This window comes from Gigantopelta aegis, chromosome 3 (assembly GCF_016097555.1).
Source record: "Gigantopelta aegis isolate Gae_Host chromosome 3, Gae_host_genome, whole genome shotgun sequence".
Lineage (NCBI taxonomy): Eukaryota > Metazoa > Mollusca > Gastropoda > Neomphalida > Peltospiridae > Gigantopelta > Gigantopelta aegis.
Window position 1 is genome coordinate 64,373,460 of NC_054701.1, and position 19,131 is coordinate 64,392,590.

The 19,131-nt window shown below is 35.3% G+C and overlaps 1 protein-coding gene across 2 annotated transcripts in view; it reads right to left on the bottom strand.

Moving 5' to 3' along the window:
* Nucleotides 1–17,762, bottom strand: part of LOC121368422 — a 42,315-nt gene extending 24,553 nt beyond the window's left edge. The window contains exon 1 of one of the 2 annotated variants that reach the window (XM_041493153.1): nucleotides 17,514–17,762. The gene's annotated coding sequence lies outside the window, so the exon portion shown is untranslated. Of the gene's footprint in view, nucleotides 1–9,939; nucleotides 10,458–17,513 lie in introns of those variants that run through there. The other variant, XM_041493152.1, reaches the window with a different exon arrangement.
* Nucleotides 17,763–19,131: the final 1,369 nt, after the last annotated feature.

Here is a 19,131-nt window from a genome sequence, read left to right on the forward strand (position 1 = left end):
CACACACACACACACACACACACACACACACACACACACACACACACACCACACACACACACACACACACACACACACACACACACACATACATACACATAATAGAAAAATAGAAAAAAGTAACTAGTCATTTGTAATAAAAACTCCCAGTTCACATTCTTCCATATTGCTCGCAAACCTATTGATACGCGTGGACTCATTACACATTCCTGTCGAACAATGCTCCAGTGAAAATAATAAGCCATTTTAAGTCAATACACAGACAACTTAACTTAGAATACACTGATGGAAAAGTTAAAGTTTGTTTTGTTTAACGACCTCATTAGAGCCCATTGATGTATTCATCATCGATTATTGGGTGTCAACCATTTGATAATTTTGACATATAGTCTCAGAGAGGAAACCCGCTACATTTTTCCCATCAGTAGCCAGGAATCTTTTATATGTATCATCCCAAAGCCAGATTAGCACATACCACGGCCTTTGGTATATCAGTCGTGGTGTACTGGCTAGAACGAGAAATAGCCTGCAATTTTAAATGACGGTGTATTTTTGACTATTAAAGCAGTTTTTTAATAATTGAAATCAGACATTACTTAAATTTTATTGTTTACGTTATCCATTTCCGCACATTCGAAGTGTTTCCGGTCATCCTGGTGTTTCCAATACCACGAAAAACATGTTTCCAACGATTAAAAACGCACGTACACGCACCCATAAGTAGTGACATTTATACATTTACGGGTGTTTCCCCGTTTTAACATCACATGCATTTGTTTCACTCGTTTGTAACTTTATCCAGATGTTATACTTGTATTATATTATGTGTTAAGTGTGGATGGTCGCGGGTTGAAACTATCTGTGACTTAAAAAGAAAGAAATGTTTTATTTAACGACGCACTCAACACATTTTATTGATATTGAGAGAGAAAATATAAATAAATAAATATATGTATATATGTATATATGTATGTATGTATGTATGTCTCTCTCTCTCTCTCTCTCTCTCTCTCTCTCTCTCTCTCTCTCTCTCTCTCTCTCTCTCTCTCTCTCTCTCTCTCTCTCTCTCTCTCTCTCTATATATATATATATATATACATATATATATATATATATATATATAAAAACATATAACGTGTTTACTAACAGTTCTCAATATGAAATGTAGAATGGTGTGAATGTATTAATGTTAATAAGGTGGGTTTTGACCAAATAATTCTACAGCTGATCAGATATACTCTTTGAAATCGAAAAAAAAAATTACACTATTTTCCTCATATCTTTTGGTAATTGTTATTGTGCTTAGTGTTTCGGGTGGCGGCACATGAAGATTTTATTATCAACATTTACAAAGACTCCGTGACAGCAGGAGTTCTTCGTGTAAGTTTTAATGCTCAGACGTGTTTCAACACCACGACTACACAGAACTTCTAAAGAGACACAGGGTGACAGGATTTGACCAAATATAGCTAAATATATTTTTTTATGAAGTGAGATTTAATATAGTATTTAATCATATACTGAATTTGCTCGTAAGTTCTTAAGTGAATTTTGAGTTTTTCCGAAGGGTACTTATGTCTTCACAATAAAACAATTCTTTGAATTTCGTTGTGCTGCCTTTTCTTTAAAACGTATTATGACTTTAATAGCCTTTTACTTATATTCATAAAAATAGTTATATTAAACAAAATAGCGACATTCATCACTAATATGGTTATATAATTTCCTTCGCACAGAGTACACACACTGTTTTCAAAATGAATGCTGTTCCAGAGTTCAGAACGATCATTCACATTTTTTTCAGTAATTTGATTATGTAACTACATGTATTTTCCAAATTTGATAATTATTTGATATTACTTCTACGTTTTGTACGACTGTTTATTATCCACATGGTTCAACATAACCGGGTTAATAATAATCATACAAGGAACACGTGTAATAACATGCGTAATGACGTAATTTTGGAAGCGACGTCATAACATTACGTTGCTTCTCCAGTTCTATCTCAGTCTGTGCTCGTAAAATATTACGTCATTTGGTCAAATCCGTCTAGATGTGGTTGAAGCATTTTGAGTCGGCCCTTGTTATTTTATTTTTTTTAAAAACCCCAAAAACCCCACATTTATAATAATATTATGGATAATAAAGAAATTATTACACTCTCGTGCGTGTCGTACTGATTTTACGAAACTCGTGTCAGGATTTGTGTAATACCCTCGCTATCGCTCGCAGAGGCGGATGTAGGGGGAGGGGCAGGGGCCCGCCCTCTAAATTTGTGACAGTTATATATTTTATTACATATTAATTTTCATTTTTGTTTTTACGATCCACCTCCAAACCTCCCCCAAAGTTCCCTTGGCATTTCGCCTCATTTCAATAACCCCCCCCCAATTGATTTTCTGGATCCGCCACTGGCTCGGGCAATACAAAAGTCCTGACACTCGTTTCGTAAAATCAATACGACACACAAGCTTGTAAAATAATCTCTCTGTATTTTTTTGTTCATTTCAACTCATTTTCGTGCTTATATCCAATTTAGGTTCAAACACGCTGTCCTAGGCACACACACCTCAGTTATCTGGGTTGTCTGTCAAGGACATGCGCTAGTTGTTGGTGGTTAGTGAGAGAGAAGAGGGTGTAGTGGCTTTACACCTACCCACTGAGTCGTTAAAACTCGCTCTGGGTGGAAGCCGGTACCGGGCTGCGAACCCTGTACCTACCAGCATTATGTCCGATGGCTTAACCACGACACCACCGAAGCCGGTATTCATTTTAAAGATGAACTGAGGTATGTATAAAGGTTTGTCCTCTTCGAAACATTTTTTAAAATAACATTCATTTAATCAAATTAAATGGATTGAGAAACAGCCTGTTCATTCATTCTAAAGATATAACAATACATGCTATAAATCCAAGTATTCAACAATCGAAATGCTTAAAACGTGTGTCAATATCATCTGACGTCATAGTTTTATTTGCTAGATAACGTATATGACTCAGTGGTGTGTGATTCCCTTAACTCCAGTGGCCGGGACGTAGTTCATTGGTAAAGCGCTCGCCTGCTTGATCAGTGGAACCATTAGGCTATTTCACATTTCAGCCAGTGCCCTACGACTGGTATGTGTTATCATGTCTGTGGGATGGTGCATATAAAACATAATTTGCTACTAATGAGAAAACAAATGTGGCGGGTTTCTTCTCTAAAGACTATATGTCAAAATTACCAAATGTTTTACATCCAATATCCGATGATTAAAAAATCAATGTTTTCTAGTGGTGTCGTTACACAAAAACAAACTAACTTTCAACTTAAAGGGACAGACCCTAGTTTTTAAACACTAAGACATATTTTTCACCTAAACCCTAGTTTCAACCCATAACAATGGACACTAAGTTTGGTTAATTTACAAACCTGTAACAAATTTGGATACAATAGAGTCTGTGACGTTGAAATACCCTTACAAATAGACTAAAACGCAATTCAATAATCATTACTTCTCAGACGCACGTACGTTTTTAAAAATATGAAAAATACATTATGTGGTATTAGGAACACCAGGATGACCAGAAACACTTCGGTTGTACGGAAATGAATAATCTAAACAATAAAATATAAGTAACGTTTGATTTCGGTAATCATAAACGGTTCTAATAGTAAAAAAATATGTCTTAGTTTTAAAAAACTAGAGTATGTCCCTTTAAAGGGACATTCCTGAGTTTGCTGCAAATTTTAAGATGTTATCGACTAACAGATACATTTCAACGATTGTAATTACATATCAAATATATTTTTCTGCATAAAATATTAGTAGTGTATATTGAATGCGTTTCTGATCGTTCTAATATTTGTACCAGATTAAATTTTATTTTATTTCTAAAATATACCTTTTTCGTACGTACGAAATTATTTGAAGACAAAATCCAGTTTCGGCTTCTTACAAATATTAAGACGACCAGAAACACATTGAATATACAGACACTGATATTCTAAACAAGGAAATATATTTAATATGTAAGTTTAATCATAGAAATATTTTATTAGTTGGAAACATCTTACAATACAGCAAACTCAGGAATGTCCCTTTAACAATAATGTGTGAATATGATCTGGACTCCGAGAATGTATTTGCTAGATAGCGCATATGACTCAGTTGTATGCGACATGGTAATATACGACTCCATGTAACTGTTAGCTCATCCCAACATACAATTATTTGATATACACACTAAACCTATGTGGCAGCCATTATCTTAATAATTACCTTGAACATAGAAATAAATTATTTCATGACTTCATCAATGAATTGAAAATAATTTTAACATTTTTCAATTCAGAATTCCAGCAATTTAAAACATTCGAATAATAATGCATTATAATATTATATTTGTGATTCTTCGTTGATTAAATATTCACAAACAAGAACCTAACTGATATATTATTGTAAACAGGTAATGGTTTATTTATAAACTGTTTTATTTAACCATATATGTAAACAGTTTTAAAATGTGATTTTATCACCTTTTTTTTTACCATTATGCACACAAACATTTTTTGATTGATTCAAGATATAAATATGGGTAATAGTTTGAAAACATAACAAAAACATTTTAAAATCATATCCAGTTTTTAAAATTGTATAGATATAAATAAAACAATAAATTAAATATGGCAGTTATTATCAATGTGTGTGCGTGTGTGTATGTAAAAGTGTAAAATAAAATGACATTTGATAGCCATATTGAAAAGTGGCGGCCAAATTGAAAAAAGTACCTTACTGAACTGCAGTATAAAGGCGTACTTCATAAGGACATGTTATTAACAACAATTCTTGTATTGTGGGATATTGGTTGTAGAAGCTGAGAAAATCAAATCAAAGCACCCCCAACCCATTATCAGAAAATAGACTATTGTTGCTGCCTACATATGATAAACATGTCTTAAAATCAAATCGAGTTTACATACTGCAAACATTATTAAACTATTAATATAAATGGCAAATTCCTTAGAATTATCAAAGAAAATGTATCAAGGCATAAAATCCTGTATCAGTGTAAATAACGAATGCTCACAACTATTTTTCTGCAATACTGGAGTCAGCCATGGTGAAAATTTGCCACTTATAAATAGTGAAAATACAAAACCAATATTATTTAATGGAAATGAAAATGACTATAAGAAAAAAAAATACTCTCGAAGATAGGCCTCTTGAAATGTTAAACGCGCTCTGTCACGGATGGTTGACCTAATTATTGACCCAACAAAGTATTATATTACAATATATACATTTGATTTGTACCTAAAAGTACTTTATTGAACAATCTACATAACCACCATATCACACTTATTATTGATATTTTATAAAAATAATTGAATTATGGGTACGGTCCATAATTCTGAAGAAAATAACGGCTATTTGGAGAGCAGAGGTGTGACGTATTATTTTGAGTCACGTGAGGGGCATTCCCCGAATAACCGCAGTGCCAAAACGATTTACCAAGCTCGTGTAACGAGAACGTTTGACCGTTCTCTGCGACGTAGGGTAAATAGAAAAAAAACCCCAATGAAAATAAGTTATTAAAAATTAATAAAAACATGTACTGAATGATATTAAGCTTATACATTAATTTATTTTAGTAACAGAAGCATGTTAAACGTCGACAATCCCGACTAGTTAGGCCTTTAGGTAAATTTATAGTTAATCGTACGCGAAAAACTCTAAACATCTGGATCACAAACACCGTCATTTTCCACCTTGTCAAATTCATTATTATACAAAATATGCCATAACAGCTGACTTGGGATAGCAACTGTTACATTTTTAAAGAATACTCTAACTAGACGGTGTTTATATACGATGTGACTATATATACGAAGGCCGTGTCTATAGCCTCCACTAACGAGGGCTGGCTATATTCACAGCAAAAATGTATATAGGCGGTAAATAAGTACATGTATTTGATTGATCCATATTACCGAACAGGAGGAATACATCCTAAGTACTGTACGAACAGTGCATTTTCTGAACAGGGGACGGGGTGGGGGAGTATATGAATTTAGCGGACCCTTTTGTGTACGTTTTCCATAGATATATGAATAGCGTCATATTGTCCCTACAGTACTAACAAAAAATTAATTATAATAATAAATAAATAATAATAATAACAATAATAATGATAATGATGATGATGATGATGATAATGATGATGATGATGATGATGAATAAATAAATAAATAAATAAAAATAACAATTACAAATTATCAGCGGCTGAGGCAGATTAACTGAAGAGAAACTAACTACGGACAGTACACAAACTAACAACAGGGCTTGAACTTAATAATTCTTCACTGATTGCAGTTTTGAGGCTGCTTACGTAAATTTTGTAAAAAAGTTAATTTTACCGTAAATAAATATGACTAAAAGGTTATTTTGCTGTATTTAGTCACATTTCAAATGCTCAAAATTGCATGGGCCAATAAAACTCAAAATACATTTTTTTATAGGATACTAGTAAAACTGAGACCACTCCCGGGTCCCCCTCTAAATTTATGTATAGTATAGTTTATTAGCTTTAAGCCTCACGGCTCATAGGCATATACATATACATTCAATAAACAATAATACAAACAGATAATATATACAATGGGTGATTGTCTAATTGGAGGATAGACAGTTATATATGCTTAGAACGTAAAAAGGTTACATGTTTGAGAAATTTACCGAGATTACATAGTTCTTTTCTGTTTTGAACTGATAATAATTGTACAATTTTAAACATAGATGGTTTGTACCAATAATATTTTTTTTATGTAAGTAATTCGTAAACCTGTATACAATGGACATATCAGAATAAAATGTAACGTTTCTGTAACAACCGCCCCCACCCACCCCACCCCACCGCGACGTGATTTCACCAACATTATAATACATGTAATAATAATAATAATAATAATAATAATAATAATAATAATAATAAATGGTGAGTTCATGTTCCGACTGTTTATTATTTTATTTCAGCGTATTCGCGGTTATTTTTGTCATAAAATAATATATTTTTTATTATTTGCCATGTATATAGCCGGCCCTCATTTGCCAAGTCTCTATACATGGCGATCGTTTATATAAAATCAACAAATACATTATACGGTTGTCGTATATATAGCCTCATCACTACGAGTCTGTTTTTCCGTATTTTTATGACTTTTTACAAGAAGACTTCCAAATGTTAAAAATGAAGCGTATCGTGGAATTCCCTCGATCGTAGTTCAATTAAAATATCATACAATAACTAGGTTTGGTATTCCAAATGAATGTAAGTTACATTTATAATGCATATTTAGAGAAACAAGGCTCACTAAATCCGTGATTGAGCTCCTTTAAAAGAATACAAATATTTAGGTTTAACAAATTTAAAATAACAAAACAGTGTTTAACTCAGCGTGCAACTAAAGCAATATATTTTGTTTCGTCTAAAGCCAAGGATAACAATTTACCAATTGATTGCAAGCTTAAACTATTTGATTCAATGGTCTTCCCAATACTTTCGTATGACTGTGAAATCTGGGGATACGAAAATGTGGACATAATAAAAAAAACTTCATATAAATTTTCTTAGACGATTATTGCCGGTGGGAAAAAAAAGGTACGCCAATCTTTATGTTATATGAGGAACAGACAGACAGACATAAGTAAATATTCAGACAGATAAAAAGACAGACAGACACAGATAGATAAATATTCAGACAATGGAAATATAATTAAGACGTAAAATTACCATAATTCAGTTATCTTACAGTAGCAAATATTTTTTATACTGATGTTAATAGTAAATTAATTCATATATTTTTTTTTTTTTTTTTTTTAATATTTATTTTCCCCAGTCCATTCTGACCATGTCAAGGTTGGGGAGCCTTGAATTCATGGCCTTACATCAAAGTAATATAATTTATATACAAGTACATATATCTAATTTGTTGTATAATAATGTTATATAGTCATATATAACAATTTGATACATAAATGCATTTGTAATGTTTCTGTATAAATTAAAGATTGGTAAAAAACAAAACAAATTGCTATGACGCATAGAATGGAAAGGACTGGGAAATATAGGAGAAGAAGAAAGAAGATATAATGGTTAAAACACATAATAATAAATTGATAAATAAATAAATAAATAAGCAAACAAACAAACAAACAAAACAAAACAAATAAATAAATAGACAAATAAAATAATAAATACATGGTGGAGGGGGAGGGGGGGGGGGGACTATACTAGCGCGAAACGAAAAAGACCTGGAATTCGAAACAAGCTATTGTTAGGAAATACGTTTCAGTCAAAGAGATTAAGCTATGGTGTCCATTGTTGATTAAAAATTTCGTAATTGCAATTCTTATATAAAATAAATCTTTCTATTTCAAACTTGTTTCGCAAAATGTTTTTAACTCCATTGATATATATATTTTTTTTCTGTACTTTCATACAGTAGATATAATATTTAATGTTGATATTCATATATTTACCATTATTTGATACCCAACAGCCGATGTATGTTTGTGTTGTGGTGTCGTTAAACATTACTTCATTATTCTGAAGAGGAGTAGTGGGGTAGTAAGTTGCGCAATGTTTACCAACGGCGGTAAAGAGCTGACTCCATATTCATAAACATACTTAAGTCAATGTATGATACTTATCTGTGTACTTTAAGTATGTATTTAGGTATCATACATTGACTTAAGTACGTTTATGAATATGGAGCCTGGGGACTACACACGTACCAGTATCATTGGATATATTCAAATAACTACACCACTAGAACACACTGATTAGTGAATTATCGGCTACTGGATTAGTAATTAGTAATTTTGACATAGTCTTCGAGAGAAAACCCTCTACAATTTGTTTTCTATTCTTTTACATGCACCATCCCAGACAGAATAATACTTAACACGGCCTTTGTTATACCAGTCGTGGTGTACTCGTTAGAACGATAAATAAAACAAATGAGCCCACTGACGGGGATCGATCTTGGTCTGTTAGACCGACCGCGTATGAAGCGAACGCTTTACCACTGGGCTACATCCCGTCCTATGAACAAGAAACTATAGGCCTATGTATCGATGTACACGAAAAATCACACAACAGCTGGCTTCAACAGATCAATACCTGTTTTTATTGCATCAAGCTAAGGTTAATATTTTATGACATCCTGGTTTTTTTTACTGGGAGTTAGTTGTTCTAATGGTAAAAAAATGTCTATTGATTATATGCCAGTCGTTTTTGTTTTGAATTCATTTACTTTTGTTTTGACACCCATCAATTATTGATGTTTTGTTTGTGCTAAGGTAAGTCGAGTTTTACTTACTATTTTTATTTACCACACATTAAATCGACAGGCTATTAGTTAAATAATGACGTCCACCTCTCCTAAATCGCATCATCACCCTTTAACGTTAATGGGATATATGTACGAAACTTAATTTGAAATGAAGTAAAAAAACTTAAGACATATAGCTTTAACAACACCTGAACAGATATTTTGTTACCACATTTGAGTGATACCCAGTTGAATGATACCCTTCACAAACTATGATCAGCAAATAGCCTAGACAAGCAATACCCCCTTCATCACTTTAAGTCCCGCCCCTGATAATACGCATATATAATGCTTCAACCTGGATTCCCCTCCCTCCCTCTCTAGCTTTCTGTCTCTGTACTAGTCTGTCTGTCTCTGTCTCTGTCTCTCTCTCTCTCTCTCTCTCTCTCTCTCTCTCTCTCTCTCTCTCTCTCTCTCTCTCTCTCTCTCTCTCTCTCTCTCTCTCTCCCCTACCTTCCTCCATCCCCTCCCTCCCTCCATCTATATATGTATGTACGAATATGTTTATGTATGTATGTAATATATAATATTATATATGAGTTATGGAAACATGGTCTTACCTGAACAGTGAATTCGTGGCGTTCCTCCCTGGGTATCTAAATGTGAAAGGTGATGATGCTCAGCGTATATAAACTTGCATCGCTAACGTAAAATGTTTTTTTTTTTTTTTAAATATATATACCAGTAGTATAGAACCGACTCCTGTCTTATGTCTTTATTATTAACAGTGGAGTCAGTGACAGACTTGAGCTCTCAGCACACACCGCATGCTTTCTTCAAGCGTGTTGCTAATAATAACCCCCTTGGTAATCGTGTCATGACTCGGAATCGGGTAGCTGTTTACAGGTGTGCTCGACAATGTTCGGCTCAAGTCAGCCAGAACCGCTGACCAAGGGACAGTCGATGAAACCATGGCGACCGGAACATAAATAATAAATATTTACGCGATACAATGAACTTGTTGCACGCTCTGATTTTTATGGTGAATCTAAAAGCGAGTGGAACGGGATTGTTTTTGTTTTATTTCACGTGGGAAATGGAAAAGCGGGAAGCTTCGTTGAAGGTCTCGGGTTGGCCGACACTAAATCAATTCCCATTAATGACAATGTTATGATTTCAGGTTGTCTGATGCCAAACCATTGATAATTCCCCACAGGTGACGGATGATGTCAGCAACTGGAAGGGCTAGCCAATACTAATGTATTAAGTCGATTTCCAATACAGGGACTAATTTATTATTTTTATAGTTGGGGTGGGGTAGTGGGGTGGGGTCGGGCGTGCTGTAACCTCACCGTGGTGCAGGGGTGTAACATTCTCTTTTGAATGGCCAATACAGCACAAATCCCTTTGTTTTCTTCGAGATATAATTAAAATTTTGAGTAAAAGTCAGTATCTATCTATGATATTTGTATTTTTGCACAGTTCTTTACACTGTTTTTATTTAAAACTTGAATTTTTATATTGATGTTGATCATCACCTTATTTGTTTGCATTACCATAGTTTGACACCCAATAGCCGATGTATTTTTCGTGCTGGGTGTCGTTAAACATTCATTCATTCATTCATTCATTCATTCATTCATTCATTCACCTGTGTTTAAAGCAGACAAACGTATTTTAAATTAATATATATATATGAATGAATTTGGTAGACATTGATATTACACGACTGGTATATCAAAGGCCGTGGTATGTGCTATCCTGTCTGCGGATTGTTGCATATAAAAGATCCCTTGCTACTACTAGAAAACATGTAGTCTCTAAGACTATGTCAAATTACCAAATGTTTGACATCTACTAGCCGATGATTAATAAATCAATGTGCTCTAGTGATGACGTTAAACAAAACAAACATTTTTTAAATAATATTATTTGTAATGTACTGAATAATAATCGTGATCGTGAGCTCCTGCCAGTGCACCACGATTGGTACATCAAATGCCGTGGTATGTGCTTTTCTGTCTATCGCATGGTGCATACAAAATATCCCTTGCTGTTAATCGAAGAGTAGCCCATGAAGTGGCGACAGCGGGTTTCCTCCCTTAATATTTGTGTGGTCCTTTACCATATGTCCGACGCCATATAACCGTAAATAAAATGTGATGAGTGCGTCGTTAAAGGAACATTCCTGAGTTTGCTGTAAATTTTAAGATGTTATCGACTAACAGAGACTTTTTAACGATTGTAATTACATATCAAATATATTTTTCTGCATAACATATTAGTGGCTGTATATTAAACGTGTTAAATTTCATTTTATTTCCTGAATTATTTTTTTGAAAAAATTATTTGAAGACAAAATCCACTTTGGGCTCCTTACAAATATTAAGACGACCAGAAACACATTGACTATACAGACACTGATATTCTAAACAAGAAAATATATTTAATATGTAAGTTTAATCGTAGAAATATTTTATTAGTCGGAAACATCTTACAATGCAGCGAACTCGGGAATGTCCCTTTAACTAAAACATTTCCTTCCTTACGCAATGTTTTAACGTGTACACAATTTACGACTGCATGGAAACCTAATAACTTCTAGTTTACGTTGATATGCGGTCTTAATTGCAGATATATATTTTTAAAAGTTTATTTTGTTTAACAACACCTCAAGAGAACATAGATTTATTAATCATCGGCTAGTGGATGTCAAACATTTGGTCATTTTGACATAAAGTCTTAGAGAGGAAACCAGCTATATTTTCCATTAGTAGCAAAGAATCGTTTACATGCACCATCCCACTGACATGACAGCAGATACTACGGTCTTTGATATGCCAGTCGTGGTGCACTGGCTGGAACGAGAAATATTCTGCAGTGTTAAAGCCGTAGACCTAGAAATAGTAGCCAGCATAAAGCGATCTATTTTACGTGGTCAAATACAATAAGCATATTCAAGATCACAACAATAAACAATTGTGATGACTTTACTAAATTTGAAAAAGCACAATCATAATCTATTTTAGTCTAGTCTAGTATAGTTATTCATTCATTCATTCATTCATTCATTCACTTTCTTTCTTTCTTTCTTTCTTCATTCGTCCATGCATGCATGCATCCATCCATCCATTCATTCATTCATTCATTCATTCATTCATTCATTCATTCATTCATTCATTCATTCATTCATTCATTCATTCTTTCATTCATTCATTCATTCATTCATTCTTTCTTTCATGCATGCATGCATCCACCCAGTCATTCATTCATTTATTTCATGCATGCATCCATTCATTCATTCATTCATTCATTCATTCATCCATCCATCCATCCATTCATTCATTCATCCATCCATCCATCCGTCAATCCATTAATAAATCCATCCATATTGTTTTTTTAAAGCGGTGCCCAACATTCCTACTGTAATGAGCTCTGACCTTGACCGTATTCGAACGTTCAGCCGTCACTCACTGGCCCAGAGTCACGACTCACTGGAGTCCTTATTAACTTAACATTAGTGACCATGACGAAGCAATAAACACCGCAGTGCCATTCTCAGCTAAGAAACATCGCACAGTCGACCTTGTGAGGTCTGCTCTGGTGAATGGACATACGAATAATAGACATTATCAACGTTAAATAGGTGAAAGGACAGTTCAAGGCCCAGTGTCACAAAACAGGCGCGGATTTAGTGGGGGCCCAAGGGGCCCGGCCCCCCCCCCCCCCCCCCCCCTATTTTGGGGGTCAAGTTATTATTTTATAGCTATTTTGTTACTCAGATGCGAGGAAATCGCGTTTCAGGCCACTTAAATTTCAAAATTTCGCGGGGGATCCGCGCCTGTAAAACATCGTAAGCCTAGTTTTGCACGTAAACGTAAATCTACGACTAAACCACAATTCTTATTACTGTTATAGTACACCAAATATAGTTAGAACTACACATATTTCTTATTTCATTTTTTTTTCTTAAAATGCTCTAACTACGGTAATGATGTAATTATCTTCGTGAAATAGATCCCAAACACATGTAAACGCAGGCTCGGTATAAAGAAAGAAATGTTTTATTTAACGACGCACTCAACACATTTTATTTATGGTTATATGGCGTCAGACATAGATTTTGAGAGGAAACCCGCTGTCGCCACTACATGGGTTACTCTGTTACTTACATGTGACTTGATTTGGAATGACTTCCTGTTGACACTGTCACTAACCCTAACCCTAACCCTAACCCTAAGTATTTATAATGTTCTTTATACGTGACAGTGCCAAAGGAAAGTCCTACCCTTGATTCTGTAGTATATACCCTTAAAAGTAGATATATGCATGTATCTTAGTTCGCCTTTTTGTGATAAATAACTACCTATCAGTCGATCCGCACATACTATTTGCATAATTAATTCAAGAATACGGAAAATGTCAGTGTTAAGTCACTCGACATAAACTGTTAAATACTAGTAGGTAAAAATAGTAAATAGAAAAGTCTACAAATGATTACAATACATATATTTCACCACAGGAATCGTAGTCATAACGGCCCCAGTACTGCACGGCCCTAACAATAATTATTGGTCAAAACGGCCCTTAAAAAGTAACCAGTTCTTCGCTGTGTGTAGACAATGTGTGTAAAAAAACAGAAAGAAGTGTTTTATTTAACGACGCACTCAACACATTTTATTTACGGTTATATGGCGTCAGACATATGGTTAAGGACCACACAGATTTTGAGAGGAAACCCGCTGTCGCCACTACATGGGCTACTCTTTCCGATTAGCAGCAAGGGATCTTTTATTTGCGCTTCCCACAGGCAGGATAGCACAAACCATGGCCTTTGTTGAACCAGTTATGGATCACTGGTCGGTGCAAGTGGTTTACACCTACCCATTGAGCCTTGCGGAGCACTCACTCGGGGTTTGTAGTCGATATCTGGATTAAAAATCCCATGCCTCGGCTGGGATCCGAACCCAGTACCTATCAGCCTGTAGACCGATGGCCTAACCACGACGCCACCGAGGCCGGTCTAACATACCAGTAAAGTAATTTATTAATTTTATACTCTCATCACCTATAAAGATCGGGGTTGAGTGACACTGAATACATTGTAAAAACTTTTAACACATAGCAGCCTTAAGGGTCCTTGGAGTCAAAGTAGAATGTTCAATTTTATTTAGTACATGTATCAGTGGCGGATCCAAAAAATCCATTTAGGGGGACCCCATTGACATGAGGTGGAATGCCAATGGAACTTTGGGGGAGGTTTGGAGGGGATCGTAAAAAAAAAATGAAAATTAATATATAATAAAATTATAACTGTAGCAAAATTTAGACGCCCCTACATATATATTATGCGCGCGCGCGCGCGCGCGCACACACACACACACACACACACACACACACACACACACACAGACACACACAGAGACACAGAGACACACGTGCATTACACTTTGAGAATGCAAAATCTGAGTCCATGTCTTTTAAGTACATTTCTAATAACAACGCAACACATTTTCAGTAATAAGCTTTGAATATTTCAACACAGTACAAACTCATAACAAATAAATATAACTTTTTGTTGTTTTGGTTAAAAACAAGAATATATATATATTAAGACAATTTAATTTTACTTTAACATTTGTACACTATCAAAGAATATTAGAAATTGCAAGTGACAGCTTATCAAATACAGAAAGTTAGTAGTGGACTTTTTTCTCTAATCAGATTTCGTCGAATAAGAAATCTTGGCACTCAGTACATTAAGTATATTTACGTTTACAAAACATATACGTATGTTGATTGGTTCAACTGGTCGGTACTTTAAAATAGACAAACAGACAGACAAAGAGGCAGACAGACAGACAGACAGACAGGCAGGCAGGCAGACAAATAAAGTAGATAATTAAAAAATGTAATCCACGCTGTTACGTTTTGCAAGTAAAACTTCCAGTAACCTGAAAATACATACCTGATAGTTTAACTTTAAAGTGTTATCACGTGACTAACATGATTTCTTACACATCCATAAGTGATTGAACACATTTCGTTATTTATGATAGCACACACCAGTAACACACATATGTGTCATACGGATTTAAAAACATACGATTGGCTACTTCTAGATGATGACCAGGTCATAACAGCCAGTAACCATGAAAAAGTACGATAAAAATTGATTGTTCTGTGACGTGTAAGTTACCCTGAAACTGACTGCTCCGTGGCTCATAAGTAAATTACAAGCACGAGCACCGTAAATAAATTTTAGTTAGAAAATATGTTTAAATTTATTTAAAACTGATTTGTTTGGGGGGATTTTTTTTGTTTGTTTGTTTGTTTGTTTGTTTGTTTGTTTTTTGTTTTGCTTTTTGTTTTTTTTAGTTATGTAAGCAATAGGATAAAACATCCGTATTCGTGAATCTATTTATCTTACAACTCGTTGTTTAAAAACGTATCCAACTCGCTTTCGCTCGTTCGATACGTCGTTGTAAAATACAGTGAAACCTCTCAAAACCGGACCCTTTGTACACTGGAATTCTCTCAAAACCGGACATTTATCACCGTCCTTTTTTAAAATTCATTACAGAACTTAACTTCTCTAAACCGGATACCTCTTAACACTGGACATTTTACTTGATCCCAAGGGTGTACGGTTAAGAGGGGTTTCACTGTATATGGTATTTATCGGCCACTCATGTAGTATTCTCTACATCAATTGTTGCTAACCGGTTATCATCACATTGTTAAGTTTTAACTGTTTTCAGATCAATAGGAACAATCTTCTGCGCAAAACAGTAGAATTTGGTTGCTCACCTTTCAAATATTGAATCCCAGTAATAAATGTTAAAGGAGCAGACCCTAGTTTCAACTCGTAAAAATGGACACTAAGTTTAGTTAATCCACAAATCTGTAACACATTTGGATAAAGTTACAACAGGAAGGAAGTGTTTTATTTAATGACGCACTCAACACATTTTATTTACGGTTATATGGCGTCGAACATATGATTATGGACCACACAGATATCGAGAGAGGAAACCCGCTGTCGCCACTTCATGAGCTACTATTTTCGATTAGCAGCAAGGGATCTTTTATATGCACCATCCCATAGACAGGATAGCACATAGCACGGTCGTTGATATACCAGTCGTGGAGCACTGGCTGGAGCGAGAACAGAGTGAAAGAAGAGTCTGTGATGTTAAAACCGGGAAATATCCTTAAAAATAGATTATAACTCGAATCAATAACCACTACTTCTCAGACTCACGTGCTTTTTAAAATTAATGAAAAATGCATTTTGTAGTATTCGAAACACCAGGGTTACCAGAAACACTTCGGTTGTACAAAAATGGATAATCTAAACAATAAAATATAAATAATGTTTAATTTCAGTGATCATAAACAGCTCTAATAGTGGAAAAAATACACCTTAGTGTTTAGAAACTAGAATCTGTCCCTTTGAATCACAAAATTATAAATAAACACGACGATTCCTACCGATGTCAAATGTTTCTCGTATCTCCTAAATTGAAGGGCAATACTTCTGTGAAAAGTGAGTAAATCATCTTAAAAGTTAAACTTGATCGACATAATATTATAATATCTTCTTATATCTTCTGTTACCAGCCTCGGTGGCGTCGTGGTTAGGCCATAGGTCTACAGGCTGGTAGGTACTGGGTTCGGATCCCAGTCGAGGCATGGGATTTTTAATCCAGATACCGACTCCAAACCCTCAGTGAGTGCTCAGCAAGACTCGATGGATAGGTGTAAACCACTTGCACCGACCAGTGATCCATAACTGGTTCAACAAAGGCCATGGTTTGTGCTATCCTGCCTGTGGGAAGCGCACATAAAAGATCCCTTGCTGACTGTCGTAAAAGTGTAGCCTATGTGGCGACAGCGGGTTTCCTCTAAAAAACAGTGTCAGAATGACCATATGTTTGACGTCCAATAGCCGATGATAAAATCAAAAATCAATGTGCTCATGTGGCGTCGTTAAATAAAACAAACTTTACTTTACTTTATATCTTCTGTTTTAAAAGTTAAAATAGCCAGGACTGAATTTACAAAAACTTGTTAAACATAAACAGGCTTTGTAAACTCGACCCCCAGTGTTTTAATTTCTTATCTTTTTTTTTTTTTTTTTTTAAAGTTAAAATGGGCAGTATTTAAAATTAAACATTTGAATGAAACTCACATTATAGCAACATCAGACCTGACGTGCGTTTTCGCAGACTTCGGAACAATAGCAGCTGATGTTCAAACTAGTGACAACGACGACGATGTAAGCGACGCCTACGACGACAAGTTCAAAGCGACGACGGCATGGAGATATACAACTAAGACAACAAGAGAAAAAATTAAACAGTTTAACCTCACTGAATCCTCATAGAGACCACCTGTCTAGACTTCATATGTTGATTTATAGATGCACATGCAATACATGTGTATGTCGTAGTGTTACACTCAACTACTAGTGACCAGCTGGGACCAGATCTATGCTGCGTTCAGCCAGACCTAGCAACAACAAAAAAAAAAAAAAACATCCGCTAGATTGGTTTATGCGCTTCACGTTAAACCAAATGGCCACGTCGGGAACCAGTCAAATAGTTCGCGAACGTTAGCGAAACGTTTGCTAGCTGAACTTAAGGCCGATGTCGTGATGTATTAATCAAGGTAGAGGTGTCCAGTAGCAGGAAACAGATGACAGTCAAATACCTCAAATACAAATTAAGCGTTTCGATTGGCTAATACGTAATCAATCGATCAACAATTTTGACACCACGTGCTCACATACGATCAATATTATTGACTAAATTGCCAAATGTTTGACATCCAATAGCCGATGATTAATAAATCAATGTGCTCTAGTGGTGTCGTTAAACAAAATTTTTAATTAATATTATTGACTCGATGTATTATTATTATTATTATTATTGACATCAGTATTTCATTAAAGAGTGTCTGCTACCGACGGACCAATATAAATAGTATTGAGCAACAATCACTGTATAATACGCTTGTTCTCCGGTTCATTTCAATTTATTTATTTTCGTCATTATATAATATATCTACGGAATATGTTTAGTATGTTATATTTATTGTGTACACAGCTAAACCGATGGTTGCAGAAGGTACTGCCGTCGGCTTGACTCGCCCGCCCCCCCCCCCCCCCCCCCCTTCACTCCGCCATACTTAATTTTTTCCAACTTGCATTTATATTTACCATTTACATATTTTACAATTTTTGCCTCCAACACATGTTGCCAAAATGTTGTAAAGATCGGAAGCGCGTTCATAGATGGGTTAGGGAGATCGACCCCCCCCCCCCCCCCACACACACACACATGCACACACACACAGAGACACACACACACACACCACCACCACCAGCTCCAAGAAACTATATATAAAACAATTTAAATGCATTTTTCGAGGCAGCCTGACCCGATACCCCCCTAAAACCTACGCTCGTCAAAGTCTAGACCCCTCCACACCCCTCCACACACACACACCCCTCCACACACACACACCTCTCCACACACACTCACACACACACACACACACACACACACACACACACACACACACACACCATGCACACGCGCCTGTAGATATACATACCTGAATATTTCTACATACACATGTATTACACATAATTTATATATGTCGGGATCCGCTTTGGTTGCATGATTATAGTTTGCCAGATGTTACCGTACGTGTACATTGATCGACAATGATCCAGTCGATGGGCCTATTGGGTAATTTCTCGTTCTAACCAGTGCAAGACAGTTGGTATATCTAAGGCCGTGGTA